At 43.5% G+C, this 20,058-nt stretch overlaps 1 pseudogene; it reads left to right on the top strand.

Annotated features, from left to right (window-relative positions):
• The first annotated feature begins 19,041 nt into the window (after window positions 1-19,041).
• On the top strand, window positions 19,042-19,139 carry LOC147006071 (U6 spliceosomal RNA; annotated as a pseudogene).
• Window positions 19,140-20,058: the final 919 nt, after the last annotated feature.

Genomic DNA, 20,058 nt, shown 5'->3' with positions numbered 1-20,058 from the left:
TAATGTTTTGAAAGACTTACCTGGAATGGATGTAGACATCATGGCAGAGTCTACCTGAGTAATAAGTACTGCTTAACCGACCACTGGATGCTGTAGACAAAAGATTTAGAACCACAGACATGTCTTTCACATTGCATTGAAATCTACAGACATCCAATTTGACCAAAAATTTTTTTTAAAAAAAGAAAAAGAAAAATGCCCACTTTAAACATCACTCTTTAATTCTTAGAATCTGAGAGAAGATTCTGTACATGACCAGGAACAGAAAGTCTCTTTTCTCATGAATAATATTTTAAGTTAAAAGCTACCAAAGAATTACCTTGGACACCTGGAGGTTAAGGACTACTGGTATGTGAATTGAAAAGAAGAATAAAAACCAGAGCCATCTTTATGATCATGTATTTTTAAAACATTACTGTGAAGATGCAGAATCTAAAAACACTATCCTCAAATTTTGGTGGAAAGATTGCTAGAGGGGTTCTTCGGTTAGCTTCATTATTCTTGATTCACATACTAAGTCTCTATCGGATCACAGTCAAACTACCAAGACTGGCCAAGCAGGAAGGACAAGACTCTAACTGTATCCCATCTACAACAAGACCCTATTACTTCCCACTATATTTTACTCAGATAACACAGATTTTATGCACAATTTTGTTCCAAAAAAAGAGCCGATGAAGTGGAATAGTTATTAGAAGTATATAAAAAGTTGGGTTGGAAAGATGTCTCAGTAGTTAAGAATGCTTGGGACACTTGCAGAGAATCCAAGTTCAGTTCCCAGGTCCATATTAGGCATCTCACATCTATGACTACAGTTCCAAGGAATATGACGTCATCTTTTTGCCTTCTCTAGGCACCTGCACACATGTGGCAAGTATTCCCAAAGACACATTTACACATATACATGAATAGGAAAATGTTTTAAATTTTGGAAAAGTTAAATTACATGAAGTAGAAAATGAAGGGCTACTTCTTGGCAGTTACATGCACTTAAAAATACTTTTAAAATTCATTTATGTTATATATACACGCGTTTTATGTACATATAAGTTTGTGTAATTCCCCTGGGATGTTGTTTTAATTAGCATGTTCTATCATGATCAGGATTCAGATGAGTACTGTCCCTCTCCAAAGTAAATAAGTCCCTGTTCTTTGAGAGTTTAAATTCTCTGTATGGCACTAAAATGCTCTTCAGGGAAATCTGGCTAGGGAGGAAAGAGTAAATTGGCCCAGAACCTCCTAGGCCAGCTGTCAGGATCTAGACTGCTGAGAGCTAGCTGGTTCTGAGTAAGCAGCCTGCCTCCATCTTGGGTTTGAAAGACCATCTTATAGTAGAAGCAAACTAGGTCCATTCCTCTTTATGATTGAACATCTGTGTCTGAAGGGTTGGGCTATGCCCCACCTGTAACCATAACTACAAACAGTTCTGTACTGGCTGTTCCAAGAATAATAATCATGCCTTTGTTCCAAAAAGTTATTTATAACCCGTCTTGCAGTCCTATCCTTGTTTCAAACGGGTATATGACTCTCTATGATGACCTTGTTTTGACCACCTGTTGTGTTCTGCTCCTGTAATCCCACCTATTTTCCCCCAATTTGAACCCCCATCCTGACCCCTAAGCTCTATAAAAAACTTGTCTTCCTCAGATCCAATGTTGACCTCTCCAACACTGCCTTAGAGGAGCCAGCCCAACTTGCTTTAATTAATTTGGCCATGATGATTTGGTTGGATCATCCTCAGGGTTAACAGTGCTAGTTTTGCCTTGAAGGTATGTGGCTAAGCAATGGAAAAAGAGCCACATTTGAGAAGATGCAGCCTCAGAAAAATGTGAGACTAGGGGGATGAACCAGAGTCCCCAGGCTCTTTTGCAAAGCGTTTGGAAGCAGTGCTAAGCTAGGTTGGCCCATGGGAGCCTTTGGTAGTGAGGAGAGAGCCCTGGAGACTGAGAGGAAGTGTCTTAGATGTACAAGCCAGTAAAGTCCCAATGACTACCTCAGTCTTAATGGGAAATGTGGCCTCAGTTGAACCTTGACCATGGTAGGGCAGGTGATGTCAATTATAATAATATCACACCATGACCTCAGCAGGTGCTAGATATTCTAAAGCTGTCATTAAACTAGATCTATAAGCAGCCAGATGGACATGTTTGCTTCAATACAACAGACTCCTGTAGATTCATGACCAGATTAGAGTACATGCATGTACCTTTTAACCACCTTAGACTTAGTCCAGTTTAATATACCATATATTTTTTCTTTATGAAATTATGACATGATATATATCATATTTTTTTTTCCAGATAAGGCGTCTGTAGCCCAGGGTGGCCCTTTTTGACCTTCTTCGTCTCTCCCAAGTACTAAGATTACAAACACGCAACATCATACATCACTTGTACATAATGTGTTTACATTATTACTTTATACTTTGTGTGTAAAAGGCTCTCACTGTGTAGCCCAGGCTGACCTCAAGTTTGAGATAGATCCTTTTCTTGCCTCAGCTTCTTACTTGAATTGCAGGCATGTACTACCACACCTGGCTAAAAATATTGCTTTTTTTTAATTTTTAAAGAATTGTTTATTTATCTTATGTATATTGTAGCTGTATACTGTACACTGTAGCTGTCTTCAGACACACCAGAAGAGGGCATCACATCTCATTACAGATGGTTGTGAGCCACCATGTGGTTGCTGGGATTTGAACTCAGAACCTCTGGAAGAGCAGTCAGTGCTCTTAACCGCTGAGCCATCTCTCCAGCCCTTAAAAAAAAAATTAATAGTCTTCCTGAGTGATCTTTCTTTCCTTCCTTTTCTTCTGCCCCTTTCATTCACTCTCAGACAGGATATCAAAATGTTTAGAACTATGTATGAGTTCTCTTCTGGAACTCATACATAGCCCAGGCTGACCTTGAACTCTGGGAGAGTCTCTTGTCGTTTTCTTTTGTTTTGTTGTTGTTGTTTGTTTTTTGTTTTTGTTTGGTTTTGGTTTTGGTTTTTCAAGACAGGGTTTCTCTGTAAAGCCCTGGCAGTCCTGGAACTCGCTCTGTAGACCAGGTTGGCCTTGAACTCAGAAATCCACCTACCTCTGCCTCCCAAGTGCTGGGATTAAAGGTGTGCACCACCACCACCTGGCTAAGGAGAGCCTTGGCCTCCAGAATGCTGGGGAAATAGCAGTGAACCATTATACTTGGCTGGCTGAATGACCACAGTTAATCAATACTTCAGGTGACAATTCCTCACACAATTTCCCTTCAATGTTAAACATTTTGTGAAGATGATATGTCACTAGGTTCTCATACATGATCTGGTAAAAAATTCTGGTTGGGACGCTATCTGGTCTGTGTATGTGTATGTATGTATGTATGTGTGTGTGTTTTAAGATTTTGTTCTCCATGGTTACTGATAGTAATCAAGATACTATTTTTCTTTAAGAGATGAAGTGACAGTTTTGATTATGGAAAGGTGGCATCCTGCTATGACAGCAGTACTATTGAACTCATTCAATATTGGTGATATTCATATCTAAATTATAAAATAAAGTGTAGAGTCAGTTGGGCTGGAGAGATGGTTCAGTGGTTAAGAGCACTGGCTCTTCTTCCAGAGGTCCTGAGTTCAATTCCCAGCAACCACACAGTGGCTCACAACCATCTATAATGAAATATGTAAAAACATCTACAATAATCTTCTGACTTGGAAGCATACATGCAGCTAGAATGATGTATACACAATAAATAAATAGGTTTAAAAAATGTAGAGTCAGTTATCCAAGGGGCTTAATAACAAAGCTCTTGCTTTGTTGAGAATAATGTTTGTCTGGGACGACATGGAGACAGTGAAAAAATCCAAGTCCTTCTACAAAATAGAGGAGGCACACTTGGTGCCTTCTAAGCCAAGCTCAAGGTACAAATGAATGAGGGGAAAAGACAACTGAACTGGGTATGATGGTGGATGGTGCCTGCCTGTCATTCCAGGACTCTTGAAGGACAGGCAGGTGTATCAGAAGTTTAAGGTTGTCCTTAGCAACAGAGTGAGCTCATGCTTATCCTGGCCTACGTATGAGACACCATTTCAAAAAAGAGTGCTGGAGAGATGGCAAGGTGGTTAAGAATGCTTTCTCTTCTTAAAAAAGGCCGGCGTTCAGTTCCCATTACTCATGCTGGATGACTCAGAAAGCCCAGAAGCTACCTTCGAAGGGATCTGATCTCTTCTCCCACCTCAACCCTGACACCCCCCCACCCCCACCCCCCGACCCCCAGCCACCAGTCCCCGAGAGAGGATTTCACTGTGTAGCCTAGCTGGCCTGGAACAGGCTGGCTTCAAATTCGGAGATCTGCCTCCTGAGTGCTGAGGGGTAAAAGGTGTATACCACCAGTGCCCATCCTTTCTTTTTGTATATTTTAGATTTCATTATTTTATTTTATGTGCATAAATTTCTTGCCTGCATATATGTGTACCAATACATGCTTAGTCCCCAAAGAAGTCAGAGGAAGGTATCAGATTCCCTAGAACTAAAGTTACAGGTGGCTGTGAGTCACCCTGTAGATGCTAGGAATTGAAACCAGGGTCCTCTGCCAGGGTAACCAGTGCCCTTAACCATTGAGCCACCTTGCCAGCCCATTTAACCCACTTTTAAAGGCACCTTCATTCACATGTTCATAATCCCTACCCATATACACATAAAACTTATCTGCAAGTTTTCTTGGGGGTGTGTATGGCTTTTTTCAAGGCAGGTTTCTCTGTGTAGTCCTGGGTATCCTGGAACTTACTCTGTAGACCAGGCTGGCCTCGAACTCACAGAGATATGCCTGCCTCTGCCTCCCAAGTGCTGGGGTCAATGGCTCATGTCAGTACCACCCAGCTAATGGTATGTATTTTTTTAAGCCAACCAATAACTGTGATAGAGGAAAATTTTCAAAAGATATTTTACTGAATGCCAAAAAAATCCAATTAGAACTTCAGATTCTATGACATCAACAGCGATATAATTTATTCACACAGATACATTTATTGAAATTACACTATGTACTGGGTACCATGTGATTTCTTGGAGATGCTCACTGTGAGCAAAACAAACATATTATCTTTGTAACCTTCAGACGCAGACAGGGATAAAAGACTACATAAAGAATAACAAAGACGGAAAGCTAGGAACAGCTTTAGACTTGGCTTCCTCGCCAGCTCTCCATCTTCTTCATTCTTGTTTAGACTTCTGCTCATAGGCCTGCTTCCTCGGGCTCCCCGTGTCCCCTTAGCTCCACTTGCAGTCTGTGGAATGAGTCACAGCTTTTTACTGCAAGGGAATGAGGTTAAGAACCATTATGAACCCCGCGCAGTCCTCAAAGAGTAAGGCTGTTATATAAGGCAGGACCCAATTATCTCCCACACTGGAACAAATGAAGCCAAAGCCCCAAGCAGCAGCGCTGACCGTAGCGATCGTCCCTGCAGGGGTTTCTTCATGGCATCTCTGGTCTGGTTTTCTCCTCACTTTTGAAGTCAGGCCTGTGAAAACTCACTTTAAAAAAAAAAGAAATTATTTTAATTTATGTGTTATGTGTCTGTATGTATAAATGTTACATGTGTGCAAGATCCTACAGAGAGCAGAAGAGGCTTGGATCGAATCCCCTGGGGCTGAAGTTACAGGTGACCATGAGCAGCTGGATAGGGAGTGCTAGAAGCGAACTCAGCTCCCCTGGGAGAGCAGTCAGCAGTACTCTTATCCACTGAGCCATCTGTACAGTCCCAGAAATTCACTTTCTGCAGGGTTAGTTGAGGTCATGGGGGCAGGAACAACTTTAGATTTGTAGTGGTGACTGGATTCCCTTAGAAAAGACCAAAGTCGCTGGGCGGTGGTGGCGTACACTTTTAATCCCAGCACTTGGGAGGCAGAGGCAGGCGGATTTCTGAGTTCGAGGCCAGCCTGGTCTACAGAGTGAGTTCCAGGACAGCCAGGGCTACACAGAGAAACCCTACCCTGTCTTGAAAAAAACCAAACACACACACATACACACACACCAACAAACAAACAAACAAAACAAAGAAAGAAAGAAAAAGAAAAGAAAAGACCAAAGTCTATTCTTTCAGCACCATGTGGGGACATACTGAGGAGACCATCTACAAACTGGAGAGAGAATTCTCACCAGACTCCAAAGCATATCAACAACTTTTTAAATTATAAACCTTTGAGGTTTTATTTTTTTTTTAAATAAGCTTTACTTGTTTATTTTGTGTTACTTTGCAGACGAATGTACAGAGGTACTCCTGTGGAAAATCAAGCTTGAACGAGTTCTCTTCTTCCAACATGGGAGTCCTAGGGACTTTCTTTCCTGGGCTTGAAAGGGGTTTGTTGTTGTTGTCTGAGACAGGGTTCTGGTAGTCCAAACTGGTTTCAGTCTTGTGTACTAGCGACTGGCCTTGAAGTCCAGAGGATTATAGATGCATATCAGCACACCTGTCTCCAGACTCCCTTTTTAAAAGACAAGGTCTCATGTGTCCCAGGCTTGAATCAAATTCACTAAGTAGTTAAGGATGACTGTGTCTGATCCTCCCGCCTCCAGCCCCTGAGCACAAGGATTACACATGGATTCTACCATGCCTGGCTCATGTGTACCAGAGAATGAATCCAGAGCATCGTCTCTTCAAGGCAAGCATCCTACCATATGAGCCACATGGCTGGCTGTGTCCCTCCTCACTCTTTTCCTCATTCACAGTGGTCATCCTGCTTCAGCTGCCTGAATCCTGAAATTACAGGCCTGTGCCACTACATCCAACTCAAGTTTACCTCTCCTCTTTTTTGCCCAACTACACAGGTGCTCCCAGAAGTACCAGGTAGGATTAGATGACCCAACCCTGCCCACATCACCTGGTACTTTGACACTTAGGTTTGGAGAGGCAAGTGGAATATTTTATTCGTCACAATTTCATGCTGGAATTACACTAGGAGAAGATCATTCCAGAGTCGACTTGCAACAAAAACTATCAGATGAAAACGAAGGTCAGAGGACGTGATGCACAAGTCAGGACCTAGGCAGTCAGAACCGGAGCTACCTGCCACAAGTTGGTTTGTATGGTCTAGAAAATTTCCAAGGAATGAACCTCTTCCAAAAGGAGATGAAGCCAAATTTGGACTCTGGAAAAGAGGCGAGGAGTATCAGGTCTGACCTCGTCTCCATAGAGACTGTCGTGAGAATAGGGAGGGAAAGGTAAGGCAAAGAGGATGTCTTCTGAAAACTCAAACAAGCTTCTCTCTAAAACCTCGGTGAGACCAAAGGCAACACAGAACCAGGCAATTCTAAGTCCCTAAATACTGTCTCAGCCCCTCACTGGTCCTGTGATTTGGGTAACTTGTTTTCAATTCCCCATGCTTTAAATTGCCTTTGTGTGTGTGTGGTGGGGAGGTGGGAGGGAGATAGGGATGGGTTAGTGAGAAGGGTAGAGGGGATGGGGAGGGTTAGGCTGAAATGGGATCTCATTGTATTCTAGGCTGGCCTGGAATTCGCTGCGTAGCCCAGGCTGGCCTCAAACATTCAATTTTCCTACCTTCGCCTCTTGAGTGCCAGGATTATAGGCATGAACCACCATCCAGGGAGGTGGTACTAGAAGATGTAAGGAACCTGGAAAAAGTGGGATCTAGTTGGAAGATCTGAGAGCTTGGGGACCATCATCGGGAATGATTAAGAGGTTCCTAGTCACTCAGTTCCCTGCTATTTTGTCATTTTACTGAGGCAAGGTCTCATATAACCCTGTCTAGCTTTGAACTCACTATGTAGCGAAGGCTGATCTTTAATTCCTCATCTCCCTGTCTCTACTTCCCAAATGCTTGGATTATAGGCATGTACCACCACACCCAACTGCTTTCTGATTTTAAGATGTGATGTCTTCCTTCTACAGGTGATACAGCCAAAGTGGGTCCCTTGCCAGAGCCAACCTCCCAAAGTGTGAAATTATTATTACTAACTCTCTTGTCTTTATAAAGTTAGCCTGCCTCGGGTATTTTATTATATTATTAAACAGGAAACTAATAGAGTGCTTGCAGTTGTTTCTGGTGTGTGAGCAAGAACAATAATCACGACAACAGTGGCGTTGCATTTTTATACCCAGTCTTTCATCTCAGGGGCGCATTAGCATCATCAGCTCACTAGTCATGGGAACACTTGCTTCAAGTTATGTTTAGTGGTTAATTTTAATTATCCTTTCCATGGACCCAGAAGCTGCAATTAAAGTATAGTCATTCCCAGTGCTATATAACAATTTCAATTTTTTTTTAAATTAAGATTTCTAAATCTTTCAAGTTTGAAAGCATCAATCCTATGAGTTAATATTTGGGATATCTGGGTTTTAGGGCATCATTTATTAGTTAACATTTACATACCTTAGAAAAACTTCTTTCTGGGCAGTGATGGCGCACGGCTTTAATCCCAGCATTTGGGAGGCAGAGGCAGGCAGATTTCTGAGTTCGAGGCCAGCCTGGTCTACAGAGTGAGTTCCAGGACAGCCAGGGCTATATAGAGAAGCCTTGAAAAAAAAATAACAACAACAACAAAGAAACAAAAACAAAAACTTTTCTTAGCCAGGCATGACATTAATTTCAGCACTGGGAAGCAGAGGCAGGAAGCAGAGTTTGAGGCTAGCCTGGTCCACATAACAGGTTCTAGCCTAGCCAAGGCTATAGAGTAAGATCATATCTCAAATAAAACAACATCACAAACATAAAAAGCCAACCTCTTCAATATGCATCAGTCAGGAGCCATTTCTGACTTTTCTTGACAATTCCTCCTTCTTTTAGGGTTTCCAAGTTTAATGGATTAGTTACAATTAATTAATTAATATTAATTGAATGAATATATATGTTTTGTCTTTGTGTATGTCTTGAATCACGTACGTGCCTAGTGCCCTCATAGGCCACAAGAGGTTGTTGGATCCCATGGAACTGGAGTTACAGACAGTTATAAGCTACCATGTGGTTGCTGGGAATTGAACCCAGGTCCTCTGGAAGAGCATCCAGTGTTCTTAACCATTGAACTACCTCTCTAGGCACAGCTGATTGGTTCTTTACACATTTTTTCTTTTTAAAAGACATCCTTTGTTTCAGAGCTGTTCTAGATTTACAGCAATGAGGAGAGGATGGTCCAGATTCCTCCTGTTCTCCTCCATTTGCACCACACCCAGCATCCTCCATTGTCAACATCACTACAACAGGAGGACCTATGTAGTGCTGAACGATCTACACTGACACATCTTACAGCCAACACTCAGGTGACAGTTTACAGAGCTGCTGACTCTCATGCTGTAAATTCTCCATAGATGTGCAATGACATAGGCCACCCCCAGCACAGTGATACAGAATATTCTCTGTCCTCAAAATCTATGCTGAGCTTGTTCATCTGTCCTGTTTTCTTACCATTAGTATCCCTGGTGTTTGTATAGTATCAATGGTTTAACATTTTTAGAGTGTTATTGATTTGTGCAGTCACTCTTTTTCATATAACTATACCTTGTTTGTTTGTTTGTTTGTTTGTTTAAGACAGGGTCTCTCTGTAAAGCTCTGGCTCTTTTGGAACTCTCTCTCTTTATAGACCAGTATAGCCTCAAAATCAGAGATTCTTCTGCCTCTGCCTCTTGCCTCCTGCCTCCTGCCTCCTGCCTCTCCCTGCCTCCCTGCCTCCCTGCCTCCCTGCCTCCCTGCCTCCCTGCCTCCCTGCCTCCCTGCCTCTCCCTGCCTCCCTGCCTCCCTGCCTCCCTGCCTCCCTGCCTCCCTGCCTCCTGCCTCCTGCCTCTCCCTGCCTCCCTGCCTCCCTGCCTCCCTGCCTCCCTGCCTCCCTGCCTCCCTGCCTCCCTGCCTCCCTGCCTCCCTGCCTCCCTGCCTCCCTGCCTCCCTGCCTCCCTACCTCCCTGCCTGTCTCCCTGCCTCTGCCTCTGCCTCTGCCAAGTGTTAGGACTAAAGGCATGTGCCACCATGACCCAGACAGACTTCTTACACTCAGCAAAATGCATTCCAGTTTCCTTTCTGTCCTGACTCTTTTCTTTTTAGTATTAAATTATCTGGGTACAACCACACTTGAGTTAATTCACTCAAATCTATTTCATTTTTAATTGAGCCCAGACTCTCAGTAGATAACTGGGAACCAGACAGGAAGTAAAGAGGTAGGCTGACACTGAAGAAAACTTGAGAAAATAAAAGAAATTTTTCTTTAAAATGGTTGGCTGAGGCTTAGGGAAAATGACTTTGTCCTTGAGCAAGGGTCTCTTTCCACCCACCTCTCTTTTCTTCTTTCTTTCTGGTTACAGAAGCAACTCTACTGAGTGTCCTGCAACACTTGTTTCATGTCAAGAGGAACTAGGCATGGAGGATGGAGGTGGGGCTTAGCTGGTCAAGGTCATAGGCTTCTCAGTGATGCACTGTAAAGTGGCTAAGATACTGAGATGATTTGAGTGAGCTCTGTCAATACAAGATTCTTGCTTCATTTCCCCCTCCTCTGCTTCCAGTGGCTTGAAAGAAAGGAATACTTCACACATGCGGCAAAGTGGCTTTGAATCCAAGGGTGTCACAAGAGCCAAAGCTTTGTTCTATTGTCCATGATTCACAGTTTACTTCTGATTATTTATATTATTGTTTTTTGTTTGTTTGTTTGTTTGTTTGTTTGTTTGTGTGTTTGATTGAGACAGCATCTCGTGCATCCCAGGCTGGACTTGAACTCATTATCTAGTTGAGGCTGGCTTTGAACTCATGGTCCCAAATATTAGAATTACAAGTATGCACCACTCGTCATTTTATGTGGTGCTGGGGACCATCACTCATGCAAGACAAGTGTTCTACAAACTGTGCTACATACTTAGCCCCAGTTTTAGTTTTCTGAAATAGTGTGCTGGTTAATAATGATTGTCAACTTGATAAGGTCTAGAATCACTTAGGAAACAAGCTTCAGGGTATCCCCAGTGAGGGGAATTAGATTAGGTTACTTCATGTGAGAAAACCCATCTTGAATGTGGAAGGAGCCATTCTGAGGGCTGGAGTCCTGGTCTGAATAGAAAAACCAAAGCAGGGCCTGAGGAATGGCTAGCAGGCAAAGGTGCTTGCTGCTAAGCTGGGTGACCTGAGGTTGATCCCTGGAGCTTACATGTTGGTAGGTGAGAACTGAGTTCTGCAAGTTGTTATGAGCATGCATGTACACAAGCACTGAATAAAAAAGTAATAAATAAAGTAGGTTTTAAAATAGGGGACAAAGAAAAAAGAAAAAAGAAGAAGAAGAAGAAAAGGGGGGACAAAGCAAGCTGAACACTTCATCAGCGGCCTTCGTCTCTTTTTGCTTCCTGACCATGGACACAATATAACTAGCCGCCCTCTGCTCTCTGTCACCAGACCTTCTCTGTCCTGACGGATTGCAGCCACTAGAACTATAAGCAAAGATAAACAAACACAAATGGCAAAAGCCCTCCCTTCCTTAGGGAGCCTCTTGTTGGTTATCTGAGCACATCAATGAGAAAAGTAACCTAGACAGGTGGAGGGTGTTGCAACAGAGCCAAACCTGGACCTCAGATCCTCTTGCCTCTGCTTCTCAAGTACCGATGTCCTGCTTCTTGAATTCCAATACCCTGCAAGTCCAACAAACTTCTCTAGACACTTGAAATATCCAGTGATGGTACTAAATACTTCCAAATGGACCTTTGCCTAAGAAGTAACTGGGAGGTCAAAGTAGACTGGTCTCAGCCATCCTCTGGTTTGTCATGCTCCAGTTTCAGTATCCCCCCCAGGCATTCACTCAAATGCAATCACCAAACACCCCCCTTTCCAATTGGGATTAACTGTCTCACTCATGTAAACACTTTTTTTATAAAGATTTATTTATTTATTATTATTATATGTAAGTACACCGTAGCTGTCTTCAGCTGCACCAGAAGAGGGCGTCAGATCTCATCACGGGTGGTTGTGAGCCACCATGTGGTTGCTGGGAATTGAACTCAGGACCTTTGGAAGAGCAGTCAGCGCTCTTACCCGCTGAGCCACCTCTCCAGCCCTGTAAACATTTTTTAGAACAATTCTCGAACAGCAGTGCAATGATGTATCCCCCCAAAAGAGAATTACATAAAATATTATCTTCACAACGAATTTATGCTACAAAACTATGAAGGACTTACCCAAAATTGTATTCATCTGTGTTGTTCCTGGGGCAGGTCTTGTCTCTATTGCTCTAAATAATTTATCTGAGCTTCAAAAATATTCCATAATTAGCAATTACCCCAACATCTGCCCATTAGCCCCTTTAACACAAACTCTAAAGGATGGGGAGATGTCTCCTCCAGTGAAGCACTGAAGCAATGCAGTATGAACACACATATAAGGCGGGACAGTCTGGCTCTCAGGCTTTTGGACACCCAGGTGCCTCTGGGAGCCACGGAAGAGCTGAGAACAAAGTGGAGGCCCCCAAGCTAGATCTAGCCTGGGGCCGAAGGGGAAAAGAGGGGGAGCTCCGGCCGGTCCCAAGAGGAGAATCTTTGGCTTGTCCACTGGTGGTTGGTTTGGGCTTGGTGGCAGCCATGGCTGGGAGCACAGGAAGTCCTTCTCTGGGAGATTAGACAGGCTCTCTGTAGGCAAAAGCCTTCTCCATCGCTCCCCACAACGGATCAATGAAAAGAGGCAGTCCATGGTTTTAAGACATTTATTGTCATGGCGGAAAGTGGATGAGTAAAACTGTACCCCACTTCTCAGGGCGGGCCTGAGGTTAAACACCTTTTGTAGGGAGGAGTGTCTGGGTAGGAAAGCTTATTAGCTTAGGCACCAGGCCTTTAGGTACCTCTTTAAAATGGAGATCTGTCTTGAGCCTACTGTGACCACAGGTCCCATCTTCTACTTATGGAGGGGCTTAGGGTATTGCCCTTATGTGACTGAAGGCCACAAATATATGTGGAGCTGCAGCTAGTGACAGGGGCCTGGTGCCTCAGAACCAAGGGAAGTGCCTACCATCACTGTCACCGGGGTTTCTGAGTCTTATAGCTCAATCAGAAACAAGGCTACCTTTCATGGTTCCACAACCTATAATCCTTGTGCTGGGATTCCTAGAACTAGCTAGCTAGACTAACAGAAACAGAACTCCAGGTACACTGGATTCAGCAAGAGAGCCTGAGTGATGATCTGAATGTTCCCATAGGCTCATATATTTTCCTTGGTTGGCAGTTAGTGGAACTATTTGGGAAAGATTAGGAGATGTGGCCTTGTTGGATTAGGTGTGTCACTGTGGGGGTGGCTTTGAGGTTTCAAAAGCCCTGGCCATTCACAGTTGTGCTTGTAGACCACTGTGGACTCTTAGGTACTGCTCCATGGATGCTGCCTGCCACAATGGCTGTGGATGGTAACCTTCCAGAACTGTGAGGTTTTATTCATTTGTTTGTTTGTTTAGGTTTTTCAAGACAGAGTTTCACTGTGTAGCCCTGGCTATCATGGAATTCCTTGGCTATCCTGGAACTGGCCTCAGGAACTATCCAGGCTGGCCTCAGACTCACAGGGAGCCACCTGCCTCTGCCTCCCAAGTGCTGGAGTTAAAGGCATGCACCAACACTGCCCAGCTTTATTTATTTATTTTAATAAATTGCCTTGGTCATGGTATTTTGTCATAGCGGTTGAAAAGCAACTAGGGTACCCTGTATTACTAAAATTCCTTCTCTGGAAGAGAGGAGAAAATGTCAACCCATTCTTCATAAGGTTCTGAAGACGAACCAAAGTACAGTTCCACCGTGTTGAACATAGGGGAAACTAGTTAATTTATTGGGCTTAGTTACAGCACACGGGGATTATTGATAGGAGTGCAGGGGACACCCAAACAGCCACACTGTTACCTCTTCACCAAGCATGGATGATGACTTCCACATAGCCATCCATATAGATGGAGTCTCAGCTTGCCCTACCTACTCTCAGAGACATATGAGATTAGGACAGGACTGCATGGAAGTGGCTGAGGGGGTGGCCATATGTGCAGGCGACCGACCAAAGGCTCTACATACCCCTTCCTTCTACAAAGGAATGCCAACAGTTTCCAGGTTTGACCCTGATGCACTCTTGAAAGCAGACACAGCTGGTATAATTAAAGATGGCTGTTTAGCTCAGAGGGTAGTGCTGAACGACACCCTACCTCAGTATGCAATGCAGAGACTGATTGAGGAAAAAGCCAGATGTCAACCATGGGTCTCCCAACACAGATACATACACACAGAGACACACAGACACACACAGCAACACATATACATATAGGCACACACACATAGACACATAGACATACAGACATACAAAGAGAGACACACACAGACACATAGACATATATACACACACAGAGACATACACACAGACACATACAAATACACAGAGACACACAGAGATACATAGACATAGGGACACAAACACACAGACACATACAGACACATACAGACACACACAGACACAGACATAGAGACACACACACACACACAACAGACGCACAGAGACACACAGAGATACATAGATATAGGGACACATACACACAGACACACACATACACATACAGACACACACACACACAGACATAGAGACACACAACAGACACACAGAGACACACACACAGACACATAGACATACATTCACACACAAAGAGACATACACACAGACACACAGAGGCACACAGAGATACATAGACATAGACATAGGGACACATACATACAGACACATACTCACACTGAGAAACACAGACATACACACATGTACTAAAACCTTTGTTTATTGTCTATGTATATGTGTGTGCATATTTACATGTGAAAAGGTATGCATGGAAGCCAGTGAGCCACCTTGGGTGTCTTCTTACACTGCCCTCTTCTTTCTTTGAGGCAGGTCTTTCACTGGCCTAGAGTAGGCTAGATGGCTGGCCAGTAACTCTGAGTGATCTGCTTGTGTCCCCAGGGCTCCTGCTGGATTATAAGCGTGTGCCACTAAATTCAACTTGTTTTAAGTCTGGGTTCTGAGGGATGAACTTACGTCCCCAAGATTAACTCTCTAGTGACTGGACAGTCCCTCCTCACCCCAGCTACAGACATTCTTTTTTTAGAACAGTTTTGGGTTCCTGGCAACAGTGAGTGGGAAGCCTGACAGCTGCTGTGTCACCTGTCTCCCTCTAGTAATCTGAGCTCCTTTAATTGGATTTCTTGTACTTATGGGTACTGAGAAAAAGTCTTAAGTAGCATAATCTAAGGGGTGCAGTGACATAGATTATTGGGTCTTTGAATAGTGTTGGCATGACCATAATGGGTATTCCCATGTTCATAACCAACTCCAAACTCAAAAGGCCTTTTAAACTTGAGTTCTCCCCACAGGGTTGCGACTGTTTTAATGAATATTGCAGCAGGATTCACTGCAACCTGCCAGCTGCCAGCCCTTTACCTTAAGATCTCTGCTAAAATGGACCCTGAAACTCCATGTTAGCTCTTGGGTCTCTTCTTTCATCCAGCAGTCGCTCACCCTCTCCCACTCTCCCTAATTCTTGCTGTTTTTCTTCTCCCTTCCCAACTCAACTAGAATTTCTAGATTCCTTTGCAGTGACCTTTTGCAAGATGTTCTCTGAAAAATCCACATGGAGCAGGTGTAGCTCCCATTCCAAATTCAGTGTTTAATTGGATGCCTGTTGTAGGCTGGAATTCATGTCAAAACGGTGTTCACTTCGCCTACATTTTCAGTAGTTAAAAAAAATAATCAAATAGGTAGGTCCTTGTTAATGGTTCAGAGATTTTTTTCCCTGACATAAATAAAAATGGTTTAAAATCTTTACCCAATGATGCTTTTGGTGACTTTTGCAAGGGACCTGATTGCTTTAAAAACCATCATTAAAGTATATTAACCAGGTTTATGCTGCCTATAAGCCAGACAGGAGAGCCAAAGGGCTTTGAGCTTTTCTTTTTAATCTATTTTAGGATCGCATTACTTAATGAGAAGAACCAAACATCTCTGTCATAAAACATCCCAGCTGTTGAGTCACCCCGAGCCACACTGTAGGGTAGCTCGGACTGGGAACTGAAAAGGAACCCCATGGCTAATTGAACTGATTGGAGAAGCAGTACAGCAAGGCAAAGGCTGTTCCATGAAGGCCGTTATCTCCTGAATCAGGTAAGCCGGCTCTTTGTTCAAATGTACCCAGGAAACCAGCCTCTGCACCAGGGACTTGACTTAGTTCCTAGAACTAGAAAGCACCTAGGAGCCCACATCCTTAAAATCACATTTCAGAATCAAGGGGAAACACGTGCATTCAAAAACAGTCTGCTTTAAGGGGAATTGCCAAATCCATTCTCCTAGACTCCCTGCCTGTACACACTGCTGTGAGGGGGCAAAAGTGACTTAACCCTCCTCTCCTTGTTTTCCTCTCAGGACAAATGAAATCCAGACAGGAGCAGCCCAGTGGGGAGCTTATCATGGGATGAGGAGGCCGACTGGCTCCAGGAAAAACTTCAACAAGATCAGTTACAGGAGCCAGGTGGAACGCGTGCTTCCCTCCAGGATAGAGTAAGTTAGCATTTCATCTCCGTTTACGCAATGGTTTATGTCTATTTATCTTGGGGAAGGGAGATCTTTTCATCTTTATATTCTTTTCCTTAAAGCAGTTTTACACAGATTTATGTGGTGGTGGTGGTGGTGTGTGTGTGGGGGGTGCCTTACCCTTTGTTTGTTTGAAATGGGGTCTTACTCTGTAGCTCATGCATCCTGGAACTCTCTGTGTAGATTAGCCTGGTCTGTAATGTGGGGTGATTGTCCTTTGTTTCCCAGGGGCTGAGACTGCAGGCATGTGTCAGGAGATCTACCTGGTTTTCCTTTTCAAGAATTTGGGGAAGGTGGAATGGTATCATACTCCCGAAATCACAGCCCTCAGGAAGAAGATTGCTGCGAATGTGAGGTCAGCCTTGGGCTTGAGATCAGGCCAGCTTGGCCCAGCGTGAAATATGGTTTCAAAAAAAAAAAAAAAACCTAAACTAAGCAAGAGTGAATAAAAAAGCAAATGAGCAGACCCAAGTCCAGGTTACATAAGGATCTGTCGGAAATGAGAGCAGAGGTTATAGGAACCTATCTGTGTACCTCTGGTTGGAACAATGGCTCAGTATTTGCTAACTTAATCTTTATGGTTTAGGTGTTTTTGTAGGACACAATTGTCGTGAGAAACCTGTCTCAGGGTTGCTGTTGTTATTTAACTATGGTCAGGTGGCTGCCAGAAAACTCAGCGTCTGCTGGAGTATCTGCTTAGCTTGCTGCCACCAGCGCTGTTAACTAGCTTACGCATTTCTTGGCCACCATTCTAGCACATTTACAAGCACACACACCCCCACCCCACCCCCGCCACTCCAAACCAAAACCACACCTAAAGAGCCCTTCTGTCTCCTAGCACAGCAATGAATCACTGGGTCTGACCCCTGTCACCTGTTATCTGCTGTTGCTTAGTCACATGCCCTATTCTCTAAGAGAGCAAGTCACAGCAGGCTCCTTTCTGACTCTGTTTGAAGAGTGTGTCAGAGTCTGGAGGGCCTGGCCCAAAGCCTTCCTTTTCCATTGTTCCTTTGATGAGGTAAGGTAACTCACTGGAGGAGAATTCCTGCTGTCTGGCCTGGAAACCCTAGCCTGTCAGACAGGGATGCAAATGAGACCTTCTTACTGGACAGAGTTTCCCTATCAGAAAGTGCTGCTTAAGAGGAAACACTAGAGCCAGGCAGTGATGGTGCACACCTTTAATCCTAGCACTTGGAGGCAGAGGCAGGCAGATTTCTGAGTTCGAGGCCAGCCTGGTCTACAGAATGAGTTCCAGGACAGCCAGGGCTACAGAGAAACCCTGTCTCAAAAAGAAGAAGAAGAAGAAGGAGGAGGAGGAGGAGGAGGAAACCCAGTACACTCCGTGCATAAGTCTCAGGATTCTCCTTCTCCAACGTAAGTAAATCAGAACATACATAAGCCCATTTACTTCTTAAAACATGTTAGTTTCAAAAGGAGAAGGTCACTTGATGAACTATCAAGTGGAGAGTTCAGGTTTGGGTGACATAGCCCTATAATCCCAGCAGTTGAAAGGTGGGAACAAGAGGATCAAGAGTCTAACCATTATCCTCTGCTTGCTACTGAGTGAGTTTGAGCTAGGTAAAACCCTGTCTTAAAAACCAAAACGTGGGCTGGAGAGATGGCTCAGTAGTTAAGAGCACTGCCTGCTCTTCCAGAGGTCCTGCGTTCAATTTCCAGCAACCACATGGTGGCTCACAACCATCTGTAATGGAATCTAATGTCCTCTTTTGGTGTGTCTGACGACAGCTACAGTGTACTTAGATAGAATAATAAAATCTTAAAAAAAATAAACAAACAAACAAACAAACAAAAACAGCCCAAAGCATGAAACACACACACACACACACCATTCAAAGTAATACTTTCTAATTATTTGGGGAGTTTTGTAGCTGTCACAGTGAAGGGCAATTTCTCCTTTGATCTAGGAAAATCATTTGGGAATTGTTGTGTCCGTTCAGCGGCTCACATGTCTGGGGTCTGTTCTGGGAAGGCATCCTGGAACCTGGAAAAGAAGAGGGAGCTAGGCAGATGAGAAAAAGATGAAGCTAAGACAAAATTCTGATCAAAGATCAATTTTACTGATTTGTGTACCGAGTTATGAAGGAGGGGAAGGGGCCCGATTCCCGCCAAATCATCTTGGAGTAAGGTTGCAGGTGAACACGTGATGGCTCCTAAACAGCTAGGAGGCAGACAGTGGGAATGGCAGGACGGTAGGGCGGCAGGCTCTGCCCTGATGCTCCAATGCTCTCTAACACTGAAACCAGAGCAAACAGGTTTCAGGCTGGGGAGGGGAGGTTACAGGGAATAAGCAAATCATATCCCTTTTACTATGTATACTATGTATATTATGAAGGTAACTATCACTTTGCTGTATATCAGTGAAAAAATGCAAAATATAAAGATGTGAAAAATCAAAATAGGGAAAGCCAAAACAGAATAGTTGACAGATCATCACCCTATGAAATCAAAGAACAAGGGGATCACATAGAGCTGCCAAGTGAGTATACCGGCGGCGCTACATAGAAATCTGAGCAATACAGAGAAGATTAACATGGTCCTGAGAAAGGATGGCAAACAGATTTGTGGAGCATTCCGTACTACTCAAGAAAAGAAAGCAACAGTTAAATGAAAGCCATGCAGAGATGGAAGAGATGTTGTTTCTTTGATTGTATCTTAGTTTGTTTTGAGGGAGATGCTCATCTAACCCAGGCTTGTCTTGAACTTGCTATAAAACCAAGGCTGGCTTTGAACTTCTGATGCCCTGACCTCCATCTTTCAAGTCTTGGTATTACAAGTTTGCACTACCATATCTGGTTTTCTCTCTTTCTCTCCCCCCCCCTTTCTCTCCCTCCTCAGTCTCTCTCTGTCTCCTTCTCCCTCTCCCCTTCTTTCATGCTCTCCCCTTAATATCCTTAATGACTATACTCACTTGACAGCTCTATGTGATCCCTTTGTTCTTTGATTTCATAGAGTGAGGATCAGCCAATTTGTTGCTGGAATTTCCAGTCCCAATAAGCCTGTATAAAACACACACAATCAGTTATTATAATTATAAGCTATATGCCTAGATTGGACAGATCTAACACTGTACTAACTTATTCTCCAGCTATAAGCTACTTGCGGTTTCTCCTGGCCATGTGTTCTACTTTATCATGACTTTCTCCTCTTCTTCCATCTCTTCCTCCTCTCACAGATTAGCAAAAATTCATGACTTTACTATCACGTAATTCTGGCAAGATCAGAGAAAAAAAGGTTTCTCAAACATGGCTGTTGGGAGTGCAGGAGAGTGATTTTGTAATCTAAAAGAAAGTTATAGTTTTTTTATTATCGGCTTCAGAAATCTCAGCTCTTGGAATGTGCTATATAAATGTACTAGCACACAAACGATGAGACATATGTTCAGAGTTACCCATTAAAGCCTCACTCAAAAGAGCAACAAATAGAATCAACCAATGAGTCTGGTAGAGGATTAAATGGCTTAGTGAACTATAGTATGTCTGCAAATAAAATGCTATGCCAGT

The sequence above is a fragment of the Mus caroli genome, unplaced genomic scaffold (genome assembly GCF_978045245.1).
Source record: "Mus caroli unplaced genomic scaffold, Mus_caroli_1 scaffold_1, whole genome shotgun sequence".
In the NCBI taxonomy this organism is placed as follows: Eukaryota; Metazoa; Chordata; class Mammalia; order Rodentia; family Muridae; genus Mus; species Mus caroli.
Note: the sequence above shows the minus strand (reverse complement) of the source record. Positions and strands in the feature narration are given on the sequence as shown.